Raw genomic sequence first — 23,655 nt, 5'->3', positions numbered from 1 at the left:
CAGGAACATGCTGGTCCTGAATTCTAATAAACTGGCCTTTAAAAGATTCCCACATGACAGATATGGATGTACCTTAAACAGCTACTCTCAATCTACACTCCCCACTTCCTGCCTAATGTTGTTGTAGGTCCATCTGATCAAGATCCCATCGTACTCTGAGGTAACCTTCTTCATTGTCCACTACACCTCAAAGTTTGGTGTCATCTGCAAACTTGCTAGCTATACTTCCTATGATCACATCCAAATCATGTATATAAATGATGAAAAGCTGTGGACCCAGCACTGATCACTGGTCACGGGCCTCCAGTTTGAAAAGCAGCCTTGCACCACTACCCTCTGTCTTCTAACTTTAAGACAGTTCTGTATCCAAATGGCTAGTTCTCCCTGTAATCCATGAGATCTAACCTTGCACACCGGTCTCCCATGGGGAACCTTGTCGAGCGCCTTACTGAAATCCATATAGATCATATCTACTGCTCTGCTTTCATCAATCCTCTTTGTTACTTCTTCAAAAAAATCAATCAAGCCCATGAGACATGATTTCCCAGGCACTAAACCATGCTAACTATCCCTAATCAGTCCTTTCCTTTCCAAATGCATGTAATCCTGTCCCTGAGGCGTCCCTCCAACAGCTTGCCCACCACTGATGTCAGGCTCACTAGTCTGTAGTTCCTTGGCTTTTCCTTACTACCTTTCTTCAATAGTGGCACCATGTTAGCCAACCTCTGGTCTTCTGGCACCTCACACGTGACTATTGATGAGACAAATACCTCATGGCAGATGGAGTTTAATTTAGATAAATGTGAGGTGCTGCATTTTGGAAAAGCAAATCAGAGCAGACTTGTACATTTAATGGTAAGGTCCTAGGGAGTGTTGCTGAACAAAGAAACTTTGGAGTGCAGATTCAAAGTTCTTTGAACGTGGAGTCGCAGGTAGATAGGATAGTGAAGGAGGCATTGGTATGCTTTCGTTTATTGGTTAGTGCACTGACTATAGGAGTTGAGAGGTCATGTTGTGGCTGGACAAGACATAGGTTCGGCCACTTTTTGAATATTGCAGGTAATTCTGGTCTCCCTCCTATTGGAAGGATGTTGTGAAACTTGAATGGGTTCAGAAAAGATTAACAAGGATGTTACCAGGGTTGGAGGATTTGAGCTACAGGGAGAGGCTGAATAGGCTGGAGCTTTTTTCCCCTGGAGTGTCGGAGGCTGAGGGGTGACCTTATAGAGGTTTATAAAATCATGAGGGGCATGGATAGGATAAACAGACAAGGTCTTTTACCTGAATGGGGGAGTTCAGAACTGGAGGGCATATGTTCAGGGCGAGAAGGGAAAAGTTTAAAATGGACCTAAGGGACAACCTTTTCACGCAGAGAGTAGTGTGTGTGTGAAATGAGCTGCTGGAGGACGTGGTGGAGGATGGTACAATTACAACATTTAAAAGATATTTGGATGGGTATATGAATAGGAAGGGTTTGGAGGGATATGGGCCAGGTCTGGCAATGGGACTATATTGGGTTGGGCTATCTGGTCGACGTAGACAAGTTGGACTGAACGGTCTGTTTCCATGCTGTACATCTCTATGACTCTATGACTCTATGGCCTTCGTCCAATTTAGTCTATTCCCCCGAAAACAAGTCTTATCTTCATACATAAGTAACTCAAAACTTACTGAATTATGGTTACAATATAATATATATTAGTATTTTATATTCAGTTTGAAGAACAGTGAGTGGCACGGTGGCACAGTGGTTAGTACTGCTGCCTCACAGCGCCAGAGATCTGGGTTCAACTCCCGCCTCAGGCGACTGACTGTGTGGAGTTTGCACTTTCTCCCCATGTCTGCGTGGGTGTGCTCCGGGTGCTCCGGTTTCCTCCTACAGTCCAAAGATGTGCAGGTCAGGTGAATTGGCCATGCTAAATTGCCTGTAGTGTTAGATAAGGGGTAAATGTAGGGGTATGGGTGGGTTGCGCTTCAGCGGGTCGGTGTGGACTTGTTGGGCCGAAGGGCCTGTTTCCACGCTGTAATGTAATCTAATCTAGATTCAAGTCTAATATTTTAAACTTAACTGAAGGCAACTATGAGAGCATAAAAGCCGAGGTAGCTGAGATAAATTGGCCAACAAAGCTAAGGGATGTATCAGCAGATATGCAGTGGCAAATAGTGGCATGAGATATTTCAGAATACACAGAATACATACATTTTGACAAGAAACAAAAAATCCAAGGAGAAAACCACATTCCATTATTTAACTAAAAAAGTTAAACGTTATGTTATTTTTGAAGAAACATCATATAATTGTGCAAAGATTGTGGTAGGTCAGAAGATTAAAAGGAATATAAAAGGCAGCAAAGAATAACAAAAAAGATTAATAAGAAGGGCGAATTAGAGTATGAGAAAAAACTAATGTAAAGACCATCCCAAGATGTGCAGGTTAGGTGAATTGGCCATGCTAAATTGCCCGTAGTGTTCAGGGCTGTGGAGGTAAGGTGCTTTAGTCAGGCGTAAATGTAGAAAAATCGGATAGGGCAATAGGTCTGGCTGGGTTACTCTTCAGAGGGTCGGTGTGGACTTGCCTGTTCCTACACTGTAGGAATTCTATACATCAAATTTATATTTGTGCTTTTCGAATGAGGCCTGAAATGAGAAAAGAGCTGTTTTAACAATGAAGAATTGCTGCATGTGTTAAAAGCAAGTTATTTGATACTCAGTGTGGAGTAGCTTGGGTTACAGCAATGTTTGTGGATGAACTGGAGCCAAAGGGTTGTGTACAAATGGATTTTTGGTTGGCAACAAGAAACTTTTCGCTTAAAGACTAATGACCAGTCATGACGAAGACCTCCTACCTTGCAGCAACCACACGATTGGTTCTCAGGTAACTGAACAGCTTGGGAAGAAGATACAGAGAAGCCATCAGATCTCCACCAGCCAGGAGCCCTGTCTCCATTTCCTGCAGTAAGTCTCTTTAAGCGTGAAGCACATCGGTTTATATTTCTTTCAGCAGCTGCTGTAAGCTGTGACTTTTAACTGAGAAGTCAGAGAACGTTTTTACGCGTCCTTTGAATCCTTCGAAGCACAAGTCAGAAGTAGATAGATAGTGTACATTTTGGACTATTTACTTTGAGATTTAAGACTATTTACTGAAGAATCCTGTGAAGAAATTGATATAGTTTGACAGAGTTTAATTAAGGTACAACAGTAGAATCTGATAAGTATTGTTTTTTCTTGATTAAATGATCAATAACGTTGTGTTGCACCCTTCCCTGATTCCTGTCTGCTTTGTCTATCTCACTATATAACATGTCTGATTGAAAAAAGAATTATTGCAAACTGGTCAAAGTTAATCAGGATACATTTCCCCACCTTTCTCTTTACAACAACTCCCTTGGATACATTTTCTGGGTTTGGGCTGCATATTCCTCCCATCTCTAGGAGAAAAATTGCTCTCAAGTCTAAAGACTTTTTAAAGGCTTTCCCTGAACTAACAACATGTAGGGTAACCTTAACAAAGTAAGATCAGGTTTTCAGAACCTCAGGGACAGGAAGCCCCACCTTTGAGAGCTTCCATCTTATCTGAATAGTTGGTATATTGATAGATCTAACAGTGTCAGAATGCAGTTGTGGGTGCTGCTGGGATTACAAGGGATTTTGATTGGGAAGGATCGGGAGCCTGGGGTTGGGGCAGTAATGTATCAGGTTGGAGAAACTATGGTGGGATTGATGAAGGGGAGTTTCTATCTTGGCAAGCTCTCCAGTTGGGCAAATGGGTTCCTGAGCTGGTAAAGTATTGGGCTGGCCACTTTCCTTACATCTTCCTTTGCACTCCTCTCCCTGTACCCTTACTCATGAATCCCTGCTACCCACATTGATTACCAATGGCCTGGGATGCTTCATGATCTGGGGATTCTTTCAGCCACTGTCCCCAGTGGTGCTGCTGAGCACAAGATCTGCTAGCCTCTGTTGCTGGTAGCTCTGAGTGGGTAAGATCTCTGTGCTTGGCAACTTGATTCCAGGTGAAGATATGCTAGTGGCCCTGCCACTGCTTGATTAGCTTCTAGTTTGGCAGGCATTTCTGAAGGAAGCCACACTGATCTCTCCCCAGTTCATCTGCTTTTAGGCTTGACCCATGATGCTGCAGTAACTCTATACTACTGTAATTTCTCAAATCCTGCAGCATCTTCCTATGTGTCTAATGCTTTAAAAAGACATTAAATGGAGCTGTTAGATTTACAAGGATATGGATATGCTTTCTACAGAAGTATGAATATTAACAGAAATATTTAAAATTATATTGCCAGGACTGCCAGAATATCATTTAATAAAAATGCAGTTTCATTTATTCAGTAACATTAATATGTTATATTTCATTAAATGTTAGAAAAGACCTGTTTAGCATGTGTAAAGATACATGTAAGCAGTAGCAATATTTAGAGGGGCGATTGCATTACATCCCCCCTATTAAGAGCTAATGGTCGCTGGCAGTCATAATATGATTCAGTCCAACTCTCAAGGCTGGTCTGCTCTGACACAATTGCTCTCCTGCCGACATCTTTGAGATTCCATTACTATTTGTGGAAATGTATTCACTCATTTCTCAGTGACAGTATTCTTAGCAATGGGTGCCAGATGGTTGCTGGCACCCTAGGAGCTGTGTCTCTGAATGGATTGGCACTTCAAGAAGAGCAGGGAACAAACTGGGAGAAGGAGCAGCTGCACACTGCAATGTGTGCTAATATTGCAGAAGAACTACTTATATTTTACATGTATACCCGTTAATAGCATGACAAATATCTTAGAATTCTGAGGGAAAATGCTGCTCTTATTCTACATTAGATGCTCAGTAAATCTCAGCTTTAGTTTATTCTTCCATTTGATTATTGTTTTCTTTATTTTATGATTTAACTTCAACCTTTGAAGTATAAATCACTATAAAAGACTGTTGATAAAATACCTGTTTAAATTTAGATATGTCAACTCCCATCTGTATGTTTAAAATAACATTAAAACAACATTTAACAAATTTAACAAAAATATTAAAGGGCAATTTTGCCAGAGGAAAATTCAATCTCTTTTGTGGAGAATCAGATCATACTTAAATAATAAAACTTCAGGCTGAAAAATCTGAATTCACCAATATGTCTGTGCTCAGTTAGAGGAAAGGAAAAAGAAGTAAGTGGAAGAAACAAGACTTTAAATATTGAAGTTTTGATTTGTTCTGAAGTTCAAGAACAGAACTGTCAAAGAAAGGAAACTTGAAGCAATGCATAACTTGAAAGAGGTTATACCTGATAAAAGCAAATGATTTTTTTTAGCAGCTTACATGTGTTATGGTCTACCAAGGCACTTTACAGGAGAATTTTAAAACAAAATATTATTGTGAACCATGTAAGCAGAGCAGATGACTGACAGATTAATCAAAAAGACAGGTTTTCAGGAATGTCTGAAAGGATGAAATCAAGATAGAGATGCAGAAAGCAAGTTGGATAATTAACAATTTAATGGAAAAAGAGTTGAGGGCACAGAAGGTGGTCTACATGAGTAAGACGAACTTGGAAAGCATGCAATGAGAGATAGCGAGAAACTAGAGAAGGATTTGAGTTCAGCTCTCAGACAGATAGATGGGGTACTGGGCTAATGGTCAGATACTTGGTAGTGTGGATGAGCAGAGAGATCTTGGTGTCCATGTACACAGATCTCTGAAAGTTGCCACCCAGGTAAATAGTGCTGTGAAGAAGGCATATAGCCTACAGGCTTTTATTGGTAGAGGAATTGAGTTCCGGAGTCCTGAGGTCATGTTGCAGTTGTATAAGACACTGGTGCGGCCGCATCTGGAGTATTGTGTGCAGCTTTGGTCGCCATACTATAGGAAGGATGTGGAGGCACTGGAACGGGTGCAGAGGAGGTTTACCAGGATGTTGCCTGGTATGGGAGGAAGATCGTATGAGGAAAGGCTGAGGCACTTGGGGTTGTTTTCATTGGAGAAAAGAAGGTTTAGGGGTGACTTGATAGAGGTGTACAAGATGATTAGGGGCTTAGATAGGGTTGACAGTGAGAACCTTTTTCCACATACGGAGTCAGCTATTACGAGGGGGCATAGCTTTAAATTAAGGGGTGGTAGGAATAGGACAGATGTTAAGGGTAGATTCTTTACTCAGCGAGTCGTGAGTTCATGGAATGCCCTGCCAGTAGCAGTGGTGGACTCTCCCTCTTTATGGGCATTTAAACAGGCATTGGATAGACATATGGAGGATAGTGGGCTAGTGTAGGTTAGGTGGGCTTGGATTGGCGAAACATCGAGGGCCAAAGGGCCTGTACTGCGCTGTATTTTTCTATGATCTATGTTCTATGAAGATAGGAGAAAGAATGGAGTTCAAGGAAGATTGGAACAATGGCTGGTGGAAGGGAAGGATATAACAGAAGTTGCCAATCTACTGGTCTTGATCTTAGTGACAAAGAAATATTTTAGATCTTTGCACTTACTGTTGGAAGTGAAAGTGGGGGAGAAATGGAAGCAGGATTATGAAATCGATTGAACTGTGTAATGCAAGTGAAGAAAAGCTTTCATAGAAAAAATTTCATTTGACAGTTATGAGGAAAAAGGAGTGTAGGGATAGATTCCTGCTATGTATGACAGCTTTACTGGTAATGTGATGGCAATGAATGCCAGAGCCTCATAACAGAGCAAGAATGTTCGAGTTCTCAAGATGTCCAATGTTTACTCATTGTTGAAAGGAGCTGAACATGAGTGAAGTTCGTGTGATATGTGGGTTTCTTTAATTCATTCCTTTCTTTTCCTCATTGGATAGTTGGGAGCTTTCCCTCCTGTCATGGTCAGGAATGCAATAAAAACCCTTATTTGTGACATCTCCTCCTCTGTATGTGGTATTTGGGGATAGAAGGATTTTGCTAACATTCCTCATTCACTTACTGCGTCTAAGAGTCTATTTGATATACAATGGTAGAAGAATATTCAGTTGTCAATCTTAACAAGACTCTGTGTCTCAACAAGATATAGTTTATTTTATTGAAGTGAATATCTAGAATTTATATCAGCTCGATAGACATTGTCATTAAAAGTAATGGGAGGCATAAATTACACATTTGTTCCTTCAGGATCCATATCTATTGATCTGATTTTCCCACCCAAGAATATATGGCAACATCAAATTTGGTGGAACTTAACATAGTTCCCAACATTAACCCTTTCAGAACATTACTTTATCTAAATTCTCCTCCCAAGTTCTTTTTCCTTCCTGTCATTAACATTTATTATATTCATATACAAAATTACAAAATTTACCATAACTTCATTTCCCTCAATGTACAGATTTGAAATATTGGTAGGTCTTTGGCTTGAGTAATGTTGCCCTTGATTCTGATCGTGACCATTAATGGAGGACCTTTTATTTCTCAGATGTCCTTTTGTGGGGACGTTGTTCTTGCCAACCCAGCTGGTTGGTTGATTAACTTATCTGGAAGGCCCTTAATTTCCTGTCTTTTTCAGAGGAACTCTTTGCTGCTAAATCAGTTATTTTCCCCATATCATTTGGGCGATATTGAAACTCATGAATTTGGAGTTTGCACATTCTCCCTGTGTGTAAATGGTTTCCTCCAGGTGCTCCAGTTTCCTCCCACTGTCCAAAGATGTGCAAGTTAGGTGAATTGGCCATGCTAAATTGCCCATAGTGTTCAGGGATGTGTAGGCTAGGTGCATTAGTCAGGGGATGTCTAGAGTAATAGAGGTAGGGGAATGGGCTTGGGTGGGATACACTTCAGAGGGCGGGTGTGGACTTGTTGGGTCAAATGGCCTGTTTCCACACTGTAGGGATTCTATGACTCTATGATACATCATGGAGGACAACTGCTTGATGGAAGCAAACATTTTGGATGCAGTATTCTGGATTTTTGAGCCAGATAATTTCTTCTCTTTGGCTGTATCTTGCATCTGTGGATGTTGGTTTGATTTCCATGGAGTTGTAGGAAGCCAATCTTCATTTTGTGCCAGCAAACCTTTATTCACAATTTGCCAATAGACCTGTGTTGAAGCATGTAAGTTGTTTGCTTCAACTGTTTGATTAGTTTGGGTGTTTTCATTTCCCCCACACTTTTATTTTACTGGCGCACAAGATAGTTTCTCATCTTCCATCAATGTACTGCAGGATTGCTGCTTAATTAGCATTCTCTCTGTCACTGTAACTGAGAATTCTGCTTTGGAAAATAAAGGATCAAAATGTTCCCCTTGAACACATTTTTTTCTTATCCACTAACATCAAATTCAAATCTATAATAATAACTTGCTCTGCAAACTGTTTTGTTGTCAACGTGACCTCAATTAATGATTCCTCAAAGAGATCTGGTGGGTGGTAGAGTTCACTCTTTTTGTCAGTATTTGCATCTACTCACAAACTCTATTGATTTCAGTCCTTTGAAGGTCTTTCTCCTGGGTCCAATGGATGTTTCACTGCTGTACCTTGTGTTATCGAACAATAATGTTCACCACTGATCACCATGCTGTATTTGGTATTGGATGGATTCTGCCACACTTCCTCTTTCCTTTATTGGATCTAATAGCCTGTCTGGTTCACAGTGACAGAGGAACAACTGCCATGGTGTCTTAACAAGGAAAGACTCTTGTCTTGATGAAATTCATTTTATTGCACAATAGCAGATAAGTGCAAGATACATTAGTTATTGGTGCTAACAATATTTAGAAACATAAATGACAATTCTGTCCCCTTCAAGATCCAATGCTATTCTGGTGATTTCTCCACTTAGTATTCAATGATATTGTCAGAATGCATGAGTTTAATGCAATCTTCAACATGCAAATTAGTCTTTGCAGCACTGATACCTTATACAAACTTCAATAGTGAGTTACATGATCTGTGGAAGACCCTCTTTGCTTCTGTCTCTCTCATTCTAGTATTCTGTTGTCTTCCTGTCTGCAAGGAGGGACAGACATACCAAAGAGTGGGTGTGATAGCATGTAACCATCCAATGAATAGAAACTTTTTTTCCAAGGGAGAAAGAAATGAAAGAAAAGGCAAGACTTAGCATGAGAATGAGGCTGAATCGAAGCAGTGGATGGATAGCTGGGTGTTTGAAATGAAACAAAAGGATGGGTGCTCCTGCAAAGGAATTTTATAGAGGAGTGGTGTGATAGCATGAATTTGTGAAGGCAGAGTGTGAGTGTGCCTACAACAAGATATTGGGGAATGTGTACTCACCTTTCTTCATCTGCTTTGGTATTACATTGTTTTCTGCACCAGATTCAGGAGTGTGGTATCATGCTTCTGTTGTTGAAATCCTCCACTGCCTCCGATGTCAACTTCCTGCTGTTGCTCAGGAAGTGAATCTCCCTTAGAATCCCTAGCAACACATCCAGGTACCTATTGGTGAAACAGGACACAGTGCTTACTCATCTGCACTCCATTGTAACTCTTCCAATTATCCAACCACCAAATTGAATTCTTTCAACTTCATGTTTGAACGGTTCCTTTAAATGCTGCAATTGAGATAGCGTCAGGAGGGTCCGCATCATGCCTGTTATTGCTGAATGGATGGGACACCTAAAGGTCAAATGATGAGGAGTCTGCATTAAAAAGGAAGACATATTGAAATTATACATGGGTTTCCTGCATGAGATGCTGCTCCCAGTCCATTCTAAGCTTATAATTGATAAATATATCTTAGGATTTCCACTCAAGGATGCATGAATCCCTATCTTTTTATCTGAAATACTTTAAATCAAAAAGGGAGTTGAATTCTTCAAGTTTTATTGATTTCAGATAACTTCCCAATTAAAACAGATGCTCCTTTTCTATTAATGGTGCTTCAATTCTAATCTCACTGCTAGACCTATCATTAACACCATCTGTGCCTCTCTTTGTTTAGAACAATGACTATTTGCAAGTCGGAATGTATCTTTCTTTTTAGATTTGCTGTACAAGATGTCGGATAGCTATATGAGTGATTTTAATTGAGTTGTTCTAAGCTTTATTAGATCTAGGAGCAGAAGGAGGCCATTCAGCCATCATACCTGCTCCTCTATTCAATGAGATCATGGCTGACCCAACAATTTTCAATTGAACTTCACTGACTTTTCACCATAGATCTTTATTTGCTTGCTTATTAAAAATCAATCCATCTCAACCTCGAATATATCTCAATGACCCAGCTTCTAGAGCCCACAGTAGTAAAGAATTCCACAAATTCACTACTCTTTGAGAGAAGAAATCCCTCCTTATCTCTGCCTTAAATGGGTGACCCCTTATTCTGAGACTAATCCATCTAGACCTAGACTCTTCCACAAGGGGAAGCAAGCTTTCAATGTCTGTCCTGTCAAGTCCCTGAGAATCCTAAATACATTGGATGTATTAGTGGTTATCTTCCATAATTCTAGAGACTTGGGAGTAGTTCCTGAAGATTGGAGGGTAGCAAGTCTAACTGACTATCTGAAAAAGATGGGGGAGTGGAGGCAGAAAATGGGGAAATGCAGACCAATTAACCTGACATCATAAGTGGGGGAGAATGTTAGATTACATTATAAAAGATCCAATAACAAAACATTGGAAACCATTAGTGGGACTGGACAAGATTAGCATAAATTTTATCAAAGGCAAATCTTCCATAATGAATATACTGCAGTTTTTTTGGGGAGGGGGCAGGGAATGTAATTAGTAGAAACTATAAGGGAGAACTAGTTGATATTGTATATTTGGATTTTCAGAAGGCTTTTGAGAAGGTCCCCCTTAAGAGGTTAATGGGCAATGTTAAAGCTCATTCAACAGCAGGTAATAAACTGGCATGGATTGAGAATTGGTTGACAGACAGGACACAGTCTGAAAAAATGGGTCTTTTTCTGAGTGGCAGGACTAGTTGACATGAGGGAAAATTTCTTCATGAAAGATTTCTTCACTCAAATGGTCATGAACCTCCACTGAAGAAGGCTGTGGAGGCCAAATGATTGAAAATATTCAATATGTAGAGATACATTTTTAGATATCACAGTCTTCATGTGATCTAGGGAGAAAGCAGAAGGATGGCATTGAGATGAGTTGTCAGCCATAATCATATTGAATTATAGAGCAGTCTTGAAGAGTCAAATGGCCTACTCCTTTTCCTGTTTTCTATGTTCTTTTTGGTCAATGCACATGAAGTTTCACTCTGAAGTTCAAAACATAGCCTGGAATTGAAGTTTCTGAACTTCAGTTATGAGATTTTCTCTTATCTATTTAAATGTTCCTGTCACTTCATGTCCATGTATTAGTTCAAATGAACTCATTGGATGTGTCATTAATGGTGAACAGTTACAGAGGAATCCTTTATCCCGGTGCACCTTGAGATTATGGGTAATGAGCAGAAGATGCGAATTCCCATTCTAGTCATCATTTACTTGAAAATTGGTGGTGTAAAAATTGAGCTTTAACCTGATTGTACTTCTTTGGGTAATCCATATCTTGTAAAAGAAATGTACTAATGTTTTCACCAACACCTTTGCAGTACTTTTTCATGAAGGTATTACTTCAGGAAATCTTACGAAAACATTTATAATAATGAAAACAAAGCGATTCCTGTTCCAGTTTTAGGCAGAGGCCCTACACAATCTGTTAAGACCTGCTAAACATCTCTTCAAAATTTCATATTAGAACAATTAACCTGTCAAGTTTAATTGATGGCTTGATTTTCCCACTCCCTGTCATGTATATCACGTCTGTCAAAGTATCTTTATGCAATTCCTTTTCAATAAAAATACTTTAATATTTTAGCCAATGTTTTTCTAATATCTGGGTGAGCTGGCTATGGAATATTGTGAGCCACTTAAAGATTTTAATGATGATATACCAGTGGAATGCCATTTGCTGGACCTCTGTCAATTGCTCATTGGTGATTTTTATATGGTCTCTATTTCCTCGTTAATACTTTGTCTTCTAAATAATAACATTTAGATGTTCTTTCTGACTCAATTAATGAGTAGGCTTTTTGTATAAACCTTTTAATTCTGACTTGATTTATTGTTGTTCTATTAAAGAAATAGGTTAAACATATCAGCTTTAACCAGGAAAGTTAATTACCTCTATCTTTTCAGTTAAATTTTCAGAACTTATATTCATTAACTAAACTTCCAAATCACCTCCCTCTTTCATTGACTTCCTATCTGAAACAAAGACCTCAGAACTTCCAGTGGTCTTATTTTCTTTGTGACCATTCAAAGACAAAGTTTCATGACTATCTTGGGCCACCTCTTCCTTGTTAGTACATTCCTAGGAAGCATGTTTTCTTTGTACTACTACTGCAATTTTAATACTGATTTCCTTCCCTGATGTCCTCCAATTTGAAGATTCATTAGGCATTCAATCTACTGCAATTTAACTTCCAGACTGGGTTTTGTTATATACAGTTTATTACAATGGAGGCAGTTAACTTCTTTATATCAATTTTTTGTCTTTTATTAATTTGACATCCTTCTGTCTGTTCTCTAAAACTAGTATCTCTTCCCACTGCAGATTTTCTTTTTGCCCAGTTTCTTTGTGGATTTCCATCTGGCCTGTAACTGTCAATGCAATATATCATAGATAACTGCAAGAATTGTGAATTTTCCATAGTCACAAATTCCCTCAGATTCATAACATTTACTCTAGCTTGAGTGATCCAAACCACTGATCCCACAAACTTTCTTTCTCCCTTACACACTCTACAATTATCTGATTAGATTTTTGTCTGGTAGTCCAAAATTTTACTTGATAAACGTTTAGGTATAAGCTCATAAGCATTGTGTAATGCCTTTCTGACAGCTTTGTACTTTGTACTTTCCAACAGATTGACATACACAGTCAAAGCTGTACCTGTCAAAGCTCTCTGTAACATTTGCGTTCAAACGTCTTTTGGCTACTTTATCTGTTCAGCTACAAATGGGAAGATGATGGTGCAGGAGTAATGTCATTGGGTTGATAATCCAGAACCACAGACTAATGTTCTGGGAACATGGATTTGTATCATGCCATAGCCTGAGGTGAAACTTGATTACAATAAAAATCTGAATAAAAAGCTCGCAAATTCAAGAGCTTTCATTGTTATGATTCCAGCTGATAAAACTAGATCTGGACAAACTGGATTGTAGTCTGGGTTCTGACATGTCCCATAATAACATGAGCTGGGATCATAACAAAGATTATTTCTTGCTATTCTTGTTCCATCTCCCAAAAAGCAACCCATCACCTTTTCTTTCCTTCAGTCTTTTTGAGAGGTCCGATGACCCTAAACATTAAATTCCCAGCTTTGATCTCCTTGTAGCCGTGAATCATAATGACTATAAGATTATACCCATCAACCTCTATTTATGCCATTAATGTTGCTCTGAATACCTTATACGTTTAAGTAAAGAGCCATTAATTTTGCCTTTCTTCCCATTTTTCTCTCTTTGACCTGATCTGTTATTTCTTTTATTAAGTTCATCTCAGCTCCATCTTGATCCAATCTGGGTATCATTACCTAAATAGCTGCCATGCAATGCTATCAGTTCCTTTTACTTTGTAAATCTATATATCCACTCCTCAGAAATCTCTCCAAATTGGGATGGATGATGGATGAATATCAATAATTGAGTAGCTCCTGGGTGTATGCTTTCCCCAATCAAAGCAATTTTTAAAGCATTAAATGTGTTACAAAGTTTTGCAGCATTCAAGATATAAAATATTGCATTTAATGTTTTAAAAGCAAAAATTTTAAAAAAGGTAGGAAGCAATAGGGAGGGGAGCCAGATAACACAAAATGGGTTGTAGGTGGTAGATGAAGGCTGAATGAGGGGTGTGATAGTGGAGAATGTGGACTTCCTGAGGTTGTGAAAGTGATGTACAAATGCAAATATGATCTTTTTTATATTTTTGACATTTGAATCTGGTATTGATAGCAGCTTAGGATTAATAGTTTGCTCAGTACATTGTGTTTTCTTTATTAAAAATGGATGGATAAAAAAACTGCTGTTGGGTACTAATTTTTATCAAAAAAATATCAAATCCTGGCTCTCCAAGCTGTACCATCTGTGCATGTTTAACATAACAGTGCTGTATTCTCACAAATTTTAAAAAAAAACATAAAGTGAGTCACAGAAACTGCCACCAACAGGTAAAGAAACAGCAGAATACTAAATGGAGCTGTTTGACTTTGAACATCATGGGATGGGTTTGTGAACATGTTCTGCAGAAGGGCCACTGAACCTGAAATGTTAGCTTTGCTTTCTCTCCACGATGCTTCTGGACCTGCTGAGTTTTTCCAGCAATTTTGTTTTTGCATGAGGTGTAGTTGTCCTCCTTTAACAACCTCCTCACAACAATACTGACAATGGCAAATAATTGTATGCCTTATCACTATACATTCACTAAGAGGGGAGCACTGTGGCTTAGTGGTTAGCACTGATGCCTCACAGTGCCAGGGACCCAGGTTTGATTCCACTCTTGGGCGACTATCTGTGTGGAGTTTGCAGTTTCTCCCCTTGTCTGTGTGGGTTTCTTCTCACAGTCCAGCGATGTACAGATTGGGTGGAATGGCCATGCTAAGTTGCCCATAGTGTGCAGTCTACATGGATTAGCCAAGGGAAATGCAGGGTTATAGGGTAGGGGTTTGGGTCTAAGAGGGATGCTCTTTGGAGGGTTGGCATGAGCCAAATGGCCTGCCCCCACACTGTAGGGGCTCTATGGCAGAAGCAAATTTTTCCCCATGTGTGAAATTGCTGCACACCATTCAGCTTTCTTGCCAACAGTAACTTTGAGCCTGATATAGCTAAAACAATGGAGACTAGGACTTTGCCAAGCTAAAGGTGGCCTCACTCACTGGTGAGAAAAAGGTCAGGGATCCCCAGTTATTTCCAAGAGAGTGACTCAATGGAATCAAATGACTTTTAGGTTCTTCATTGGCCACTGCTTGGCCTTACTCGTAGTTGAAGCTCCTAGCTGTTGAAATTCCACCTTTCGTGAGTTGCTGATCAGTCAGAGGCTGTGGCTGAAATCTAATGACGGAAGGTGGAATGTAGGTCTCAGACTGTGGTTGGAGTGGGGATAGATAGATCATAGGAGTGAGTCAGAAACAAGGGCTGGAAGCTAACTTTCAACTTGAACTCCCTGTTCAATGCCAAGCAAAGTCCCTGATAATGAGAGACACCCTCTCTCCACCCATCAGCCCTCCCTCACAACCTCAGGAGGCCACTGGCATGTTCCACACATACTATTCCATCACTAAGTCCTGAGTCTCATGGATAGTGGAGGTGATTTTGTGGAGGCTGCAAGAGTGGGGTGCCTTAATTAGACAGCATGCAAAATGTTGATTTCTCAGCATCTGGTTGAGATAGAATATAGAACATAGAACAGTACAGCACAGTACAGGCCCTTCAGCCCTCAATGTTGTGCCGACTTTTTATCCTACTCTAAGATCAGACTAACCTACATACCCTTCATTGTACTATCTTCCATGTGCCTGTCCAAGAGCTGCTTAAGTGTCCTTAATGTATCTGACTCTACTACCATTGCTGGCAGTGCATTCCATGCACCCACCACTCTGTGTAAAAAAAAAACTACCTCTGACATCTCCTCTAAAGCTTCCTCCAATCACCTTAAAGTTATGACCCCTCATGATAGCCATTTCCGCCTGGGAAAAAGTCTCTGGCTATCCGCTCTACCTACTTCTCATCATCTTGTGCACCTCTATCAAGTCGCCTCTCATCCTTCTTCGCTCCGAGAAAAGCCCTGGCTCCTTCAACCTTTCTTCTTAAGACATGCCCTCCAGACCAGGTAGTAACCTGGTAAATCTCCTCTGCACCTTCTTTAAAGCTTCCACAGCCTTCCTATAATCAGGCGACCAGAACAAAACACAATATTCCAAGTGTGGTCTAACCAGGGTTCTATAGAGCTGCAGCATTTACTTGTGGCTCTTAAACTCAATTCTCCTGCTAATGAAAGCCAACACACCATAAGCCTTCTTGACAATCCTTTCAACTTGGGTGGCAACTTTGAGGGAGCTATGGACATGGACCCTATGATCACTCTGTTCCACCACACTGCCAAGAATCCTGCCTTTAAACCCTGTATTCTACATTCAAATTCGACTTTCCAAGGTGAATGACTTCACACTTGTCCAGGTTGAACTCCATCTGCCACTTATAAGCCCAGCTCTGCATCCTGTCAATATCATATTGCAACCTATAACAGTGCTCCACACTGTCTACCACTCCACCAACCTTCATGTCAATGACGAACTTACTAACACACCCTTCCACTTCCTCATCCAAGTAATTTATAAAAATCAAAAAGAGCAGAGGCCCCAGAACCGATCCCTATTGAGCACCATTGGTCACCAAGCTCCAGGCTGAGTACTTTCCATCTACCACCACCCTCTGTCTTCTATGGGCCTGCCAATTCTGTATCTAGACTGCCAGATTTCCCTGTATCTCATATCTCCTTAATTTCTGAATGAGCCTCTCATGGGCAATCTTATCAAATGCGTTGCTAAAATTCATGTACACCATATCCACTGCTCTACCTTCATCAATGCATTTTGTCATATCCTCAAAGAATTCAATAAGGCTTGTGAGGTATGATCACAAAGCCATTCTGACTATCTCTTATTAAACTATCGTTTTCCAAGTAATCATAAATCCTGTCTCCAGTGTATCAAAAATTACAACAACCTGTGATGGTTTGATACATAGAATACATTCACAGGCCATAAATACTCATTATGATGAAACGGTTTTCAATAAGGTCCTGCCTTTAAGACAAAGTCAGTTGCATATGAGAATATCATGGCACCTGGTTCACTTCCAGACCTGGCCAAACTAAGGTACTTCTGACAGACAACTTAAATTCTAACTTCCATAAGTTTGTGATCATCCATAATTCTACTGATAATGTCCTAAGCCACACCAAATCCCATTTCAAGAGTAAACTATATAACCAACTGAAGTTATGCATAAATTGCACAGCACTTTGATCAGTCCATATGTTTGCTATTGTGTCTGTACCAAGTAGCCGAAACACAAGATCCAGGTGGAGTCAGTTCAGAAATAGCTCAGCGTGTTAGTGCTTAGAGTTTGAAACTTGAATGGAGGTAATGACTTCAGTGAGGACAGTTAATGTGCTAGCAAGCTGTACAGAAATGGCAAATCTAAGATACTGTTTTGAACTGAGCCATAGCAATAGACTAGGGCTTAATCTAAGGAAAGGCAACATGGGACTAATATCAAGGACATCTTGTTTTTACAGAAAAGTGACCAAGGCATGGATTTTCAGATAGTTACCCTTAAACAAAAAAACCTTGGATCATTAAAAAAAATTGACACTGTACAGGGAAACTAGTATCCTTGTGATAGTATGTAAGACCATGCTTCCTCAATCCATATCTATTTTTTGAATTAGAGAAATCATTCAGCTTTAGCAAGCGTAAGTATTCACCTTGGAGTTGTGGGTTAAAGTCTGTAGCAAGCCGAGTGGTACTTCTGGAAAAATGTAGATAATATTAATATAAATGTAGATAATGTAAATAATATAAATATAAATATAGATAAATGTAGATAGTTTAAATATAAATGTAGATAGAATGAATATAAATGAGAATATAAATATTCTCATCTGAGAAGCTACGTGAGTTTTATTTTGCATCTTCCTGATTTGGTTCACCAATTGTAAAGGAAAGATTTGCATCTCCCTTTCCTGTTAACAAACTCAATCAACTACAAAGTTAAAAATCACACAACACCAGATTATAGTCCAACAGGTTTAATTGGAAGCCCTTCTTCCTGAAGAAGGGCTGATGCCCAAAACGTCGATTCTCCTGTTCCTTGGATGCTGCCTGACCTGCTGCGCTTTTCCAGCAACACATTTTCAGCTCAATATGTTGAAGGGGCCAACACCTTGATTTACACATGAAGGAAGTGAAACTATCACTGTATTCTAACAGATGAAAGGCTTAACAGACAATCAATTTTTCAATGTATAATTTCAGTTACATCACACTGTAAATTTTTGCTATAAATTCTGTGTTACGATCAAGCCCGCCACAATCACCTGATGAAGGAGCGGTGCTCCGAAAGCTAGTGTGCTTCCAATTAAACCTGTTGGACTATAACCTGGTGTTGTGTGGTTTTTAACTTTGTACACCCCAGTCCAACACCGGCATCTCCAAATCAATCAATTACATTACACATATTTGCCATTGGCTTGGGTATTGTCAGCTAGAAGCTATATATGGTCACACTTACTGCCCTTAGTGTGTAATAATAATTCTTGTAGCTGATCATTTTCAACAGTAAATAAACAGTAAATACTCAGTCACCAATTAACAAAGGCTGGTAGCATTTGAAGTAGGTGCATTTAAAATCAAGGTAGAATACTGTAACACCTCATTTTCTTCATCAAGCATAGATAATACTGAAACAAGAAAATAAAGATTGAATGGCAGCCGCCACATCACGCTGTTATCACAGAGCAAATGGTCTGGGTTTGTCCTCAGGGGGTGTGGGACACGAGCCAGATTCCATCAAAGTAATTATAAAAAGAAACTGTGGTAGTTATATTTGAAACACCACAACAGTGAATTTCCCTAAAGATAGGAAAACTGCATCCAGAGAACAGTGTAAAATCGAAAAAAACCTTCCCTCATTCACACTTGTTCTGACTCTGAAAGATATGAAGCATTTTGTCCTGGGCTTTAAGAAATTGCTTTGAAATGAAAAGCCTCCACAGGAATTGAAACAACTTTATACGATAGCTTTATTTGCTTTATTCAGCTGCAGTTTTGCACTTAGAAAGGAAGCATATTGTATGTGTCTGTTTTGTTTTTTTTCTATAATTATCCCAAAAATAATTGGTAAATGACAAAAACGTTGTATCATGTATTTCTGGTATATTCTCAAAAAAAATTGCTGTAATCTTGTCTGTTATTTTTGCTGGTTACAGATGTATAGAGATAACCTGTGGAATGATTACCATTAGAAAAGGTCACTAATATAATTTCAGATCTGTGATAAATTGGTAGATTTTGGCTTTGCTGAGGTTTGGGACACACAAGCAGCTTTGGTGTTTATGTGCTAATAAAAGTTAAGAAAATACTAGCTGGAGTTTCTGCACTTGCTCATACCAACAATCTATGTTGGAAAATACATGTGTGTGGACATTAGATGAGGTGATGATCAGAGTAGGCAAAATGTCCTCCAGATCCAGCAGCCTACTGACCCGAAGAAAGATTTTGATTTTATACAAAGCCCTCCTGGCCTCAGGACACTTGAAAACATTTTACAGCATATGAAATATTTACAGTATAGTCATTGTTATATAATTGGAAACAAATAGTTCCTGGAAAGTAGAGTCGCAGGTAGATAGGATAGAACATAGAATATGACTTAGAATCTTAACATTAGCCCAGTACTCTATATTTCTGTTACTCCTTCCTAGTGATAGTGAAGAAGGCATTTGGTATGCTTTCCTTTATTGGTCAGAGCACTGAGTATGGAAGTTGGGAGGTCATGTTGCGGCTGTACAGGACATTGGTTAGGTCGCTTTTGGAATATTGCCTGCAGTTCTGGTCTCCTTCCTGTTGGAAGGATGATGTGAAACTTGAAAGGGTTCAGAAAAGACTTAAAATGATGCTGCCAGGGTCAGAGGATTGAGCTAAAGGGAGAGGTTGAGTAGGCTGGGGCTACTTTCCCTGGAGTATCGGAGGCTGAGGTGTGATCTTATAGAGGTTCATAAAATCATAAGGATAGGATAAACTGACAAGGTCTTTTCCCTGGAGAGGGCATAGGTTCAGGGTGAGAGGGGAAAGATAAAAGGGGCCTAAGGGGAAACCTTTTCATGCAGAAGGTAGTGCATGTACGGAATGAGCTGCCAGAGGAAGTGGTGGAGGCTAGTACAATTACAGCATTTAAAATGCATCTGGATGTGTATATGAATAGGAAGGGTTTGGAGCTATGTGGGCCAAGTGCTGGCAAATGGAACTAGATTAAGTTAGGATATCTGGTCAGCACAGATGTGTTGGGCTCAATGGCCTGTTTCCATGCTGGATATGTCTATGACACTATGACTCTAAAACAATCAAGTTAGGTACAGAAAGGTCCCACTGACAGCAATGAAACAAGTAACCAGATAAACTGTTATTGTTGAAAATTGAATAATGACCAATACACTGGAAGAACTTCCCTACTCTTCTTTAAATTGTGGTAGAAAGTCTTTTAGATACAAACTCCTAAGCAGACAGAGGAGATCTCACTTTAATGCCTTATGTTAAAGGTCCAATAGCACTGCCGAAAATGTAGCATTACCTAAATACTACACAGAAGTGTCAGTCTAGATTATACACTCAATTGTGTGGTGTGTGATAGTTCCATGACTTTCTTATTACATATAAGGCATGGTCATTTGGGCAAGCTACTTGAGTCTGTCAGCATTCTTGAACCAGTTTATGTTATCTGTAGGAAATGAAGGGAGAACTTTGGTAATTCAAAAAGCACCACTATATTCATTATTACAAAATTAAACATGGCAATGGCACCTTTGTTCCCAAAAAAGCATTTGTACTATACATTCCATAAGTCCAGTAATGCTGAGAAAATACACACTTTGTCAAAGTGGAAACATACCAAATGAGTTCCCCTTTCTCAATGGCCTTTTTGAGAAATGAGCTCAGTGGAACTGTGCTATTGCATATCTTCTATGATTTGCGCAGTAACTTTTGGGCCTAATCCACTTTAGGACAAAAATTCAGAGGATCTTGATAATTCAGCTTCATAGATCCTCGTCACAATCCATAGGGCTGGTGTTTGATGAAATATTTTCTATTTGCTCGGATGAATACAGCTCCAACAACACTTAAGATGCTCATTAGCAACTATTAGAGGCAACTGAGGGAAGACTGAGGGACACTAACACTTTGACCAGAGAACAAAATGTAGCCTTCACAACAGATAAGATTGACACATTCTGTGCCAAAAGGCTCTCTGTCCTCTGGTATCAAGGAGCCATCCAATTAACATGAATTGTATACTTTTTTTGTCTAATGAACTAGTGTATCATATCTAAATTTTACATCTTTATAAACCTAATAAACTAACTGGAAATTCCTTGTGAATGGCTGACCGGCTATATTAAATAACTGTGGTACCAATATGCAAGCTCATATTAATTTGCCCAAAATCTTCTACGTGGTAGATTCCGTTGGTGCAGCAGTGTCAGGGCTACCAGGACTCACAGATCTTGATACTATTACAGTAATTCTTTAATTTCCTACTTTTCTCTGAAGGTAATGCTTAACCTTTTACATTTTGTTTCTTTTACTACTTTGTACCTAAGTTTTTTGTAAGATGGTGCTGTGTATGGCAACATTATCCACTTTTCACTGTATCTTGTACGTCTTTACTTGAGCATGCATGACAATAAAATCTAAATCTAAAATTCAATTCACATAGTCTGTGGCGGAACAGATCACATGTGACAGAACTGAATTAGTCGACAATCTGCAAGGATTTGGCTTTGAATTAAGATGTAAGTCTGGTGCCAGGATGATTATATCTGCCACGCTCTGCAGCTTACCCAAATAACACAAAGACCAAGTTATCCATCCTGATGTATGTGTTAATGCTCCAGAATTACAAAGTTGAAGATGTTTTCAAGGTGGATTTGTTATCCTTTGGCCAGAGCCAGTGTGAGCTGTTACAATTGGCAACTGTCAAAGAGGAGAGACTACATGAGTTGGAAAAGATCATTATCCAAGGATTGCCTGACTGTATTAAAGAAGTAGCTGAGAAGGTTAATTTATTCTGGATATACAGGCACAAACCTGTGTGTCATTTTCAAGTCATTTATAAGGGCTGTCAAGTCCAAATACCAAAACCATTACATCAATATATCATGTCTATGTTACACCAGGGACACCTGGGTATTGAACACTCAGGGTAACTTAGTACATCAATCTGGGTACAGCCAGAATATTCAAACATGGTGCATTTGTGTAAGGCAAGTGAAATGTATCAACCTTAGCAGCAGAAGGATTCTCTATATCCACATAATCTTCCATTGACTTTTTTTAACAAAATTAGCATATGCTGATCCACAGTGCACAGAAGACATTACATCTGTGATAAATTTTGTAGCTTGGGTGCTCGTTGTTGTGGTTCTTTTCGCCGAGCTGGGAATTTGTGTTGCAGACGTTTCGTCCCCTGTCTAGGTGACATCCTCAGTGCTTGGGAGCATCCTGTGAAGCTCTTCTGTGATCTTTCCTCCGGCATTTGTAGTGGTTTGAATCTGCCGCTTCTGGTTGTCAGCTCCAGCTGTCCGCTGCAGTGGTCAGTATATTGGGTCCAGGTCGATGTGCTTATTGATTGAATCTGTGGATGAGTGCCATGCCTCTAGGAATTCCCTGATTGTTCTCTGTTTGGCTTGTCCTATAATAGTAGTGTTGTCCCAGTCGAATTCATGTTGCTTGTCATCTGCATGCGTGGCTACTAAGGATAGCTGGTCGTGTCGTTTCGTGGCTAACCACGTTAGCACGACAACAGACAACAGAACCACAACAACAGACATTTCATCTTTGTGACAGATTACTTCTCCACATTTCCTACTGCTCGACAAGCAAGATTGCTGCTGACGCAATGAGTAATTTAGTTTATTCAGTATCTGGAAAAGAATAGTGCCTGACAATGTACTGCAGTGTACTAAGTGGGGATTGACCCATATCATATCATTACTCCACCACTTATAATTAAATGATCTAACATTTATACTTAAATGGTCTACAATATGTACTATTAAATCTATTATTAGATTAGATTCTATTAAATTAGATTCCCTACAGTGTGATAACAGGCCATTCAGCCCAACTAGTCCACACTGACCCTCCAAAGAGTAACGCACCCAGACCCATTTCCCTCTGAGTAATGCACCTAACACTATGGGCAATTTAACATGGCCAATTCACCTGACCAGCACATCTTTGGACTGTGGGAGGAAACTGAAGCACGCAGAGGAAACCCACGCAGATACGGGGAGAATGTGCAAACTCCACACAGTCACCCAAAGCTGGAATCGAACCCGGTTCCCTGGCTCTGTGAGGCAACTATGCTGACCACTGAGCCACCGTGCCACCCATTAGTTAATTATCAGTAATTAATTATCAAACAAGGCAAGATTTTTCTATTGGATTGTGTTTTCATGAAACACAAATGGAGAAGAGATTATAATCTCCAACTTGTGCTTGGAAGGGTCAAGTTCGAATGATTTTGCCCTGTGGTTGTCGAACCATTATGATGCATCGGACATTCTTCTATGAAGGAAGAGAAAAATGAAAGAGTTCATGAAGAGAGAGCAGGTAGCGAACGAAGAAAACTACACAATAGACAAAGAATGCAAGTTAGAAATCCAAATTCAAGTACTTGGAATGATTTCTACTGGCTAGGATCAAACAAAGGCATTACTAATCATGGTGTTGTATTGAGAACTAACAGAATCTAGCTCAGATCACTTCAATCACTCATGAAGAGGATGAAGAAGAACACTTCATCAGTGATGATTGTGTGATGATGTTGAGTGACAGTAATCAGCAGCAAAATAATTAAGTTGTCAAACAAGTACAACAGAGAGTAATGTACATGTTTTCATACAGGTATACAATGACAAG

General features: G+C 39.5%; 2 long non-coding RNA genes across 2 annotated transcripts in view; one reads left to right on the top strand and one right to left on the bottom strand.

The window, feature by feature from the left end:
* Positions 1-23,655, top strand: part of LOC140462966 (uncharacterized) — a 103,603-nt gene that overhangs the window by 23,194 nt on the left and 56,754 nt on the right. The window lies entirely within an intron of this gene.
* Positions 8,894-23,655, bottom strand: part of LOC140462967 (uncharacterized) — a 55,353-nt gene continuing 40,591 nt past the window's right edge. Inside the window, exons 3-4 of the long non-coding RNA XR_011954565.1 lie at positions 9,228-9,389; positions 8,894-8,942 (exon numbers count right to left, since the gene is read on the bottom strand). This is a non-coding gene — a long non-coding RNA (uncharacterized lncRNA). The remainder of the gene's footprint in view (positions 8,943-9,227; positions 9,390-23,655) is intronic.

The sequence above is a fragment of the Chiloscyllium punctatum genome, chromosome 37, assembly GCF_047496795.1.
Source record: "Chiloscyllium punctatum isolate Juve2018m chromosome 37, sChiPun1.3, whole genome shotgun sequence".
NCBI classification, from domain to species: domain Eukaryota; kingdom Metazoa; phylum Chordata; class Chondrichthyes; order Orectolobiformes; family Hemiscylliidae; genus Chiloscyllium; species Chiloscyllium punctatum.
Note: the sequence above shows the minus strand (reverse complement) of the source record. Positions and strands in the feature narration are given on the sequence as shown.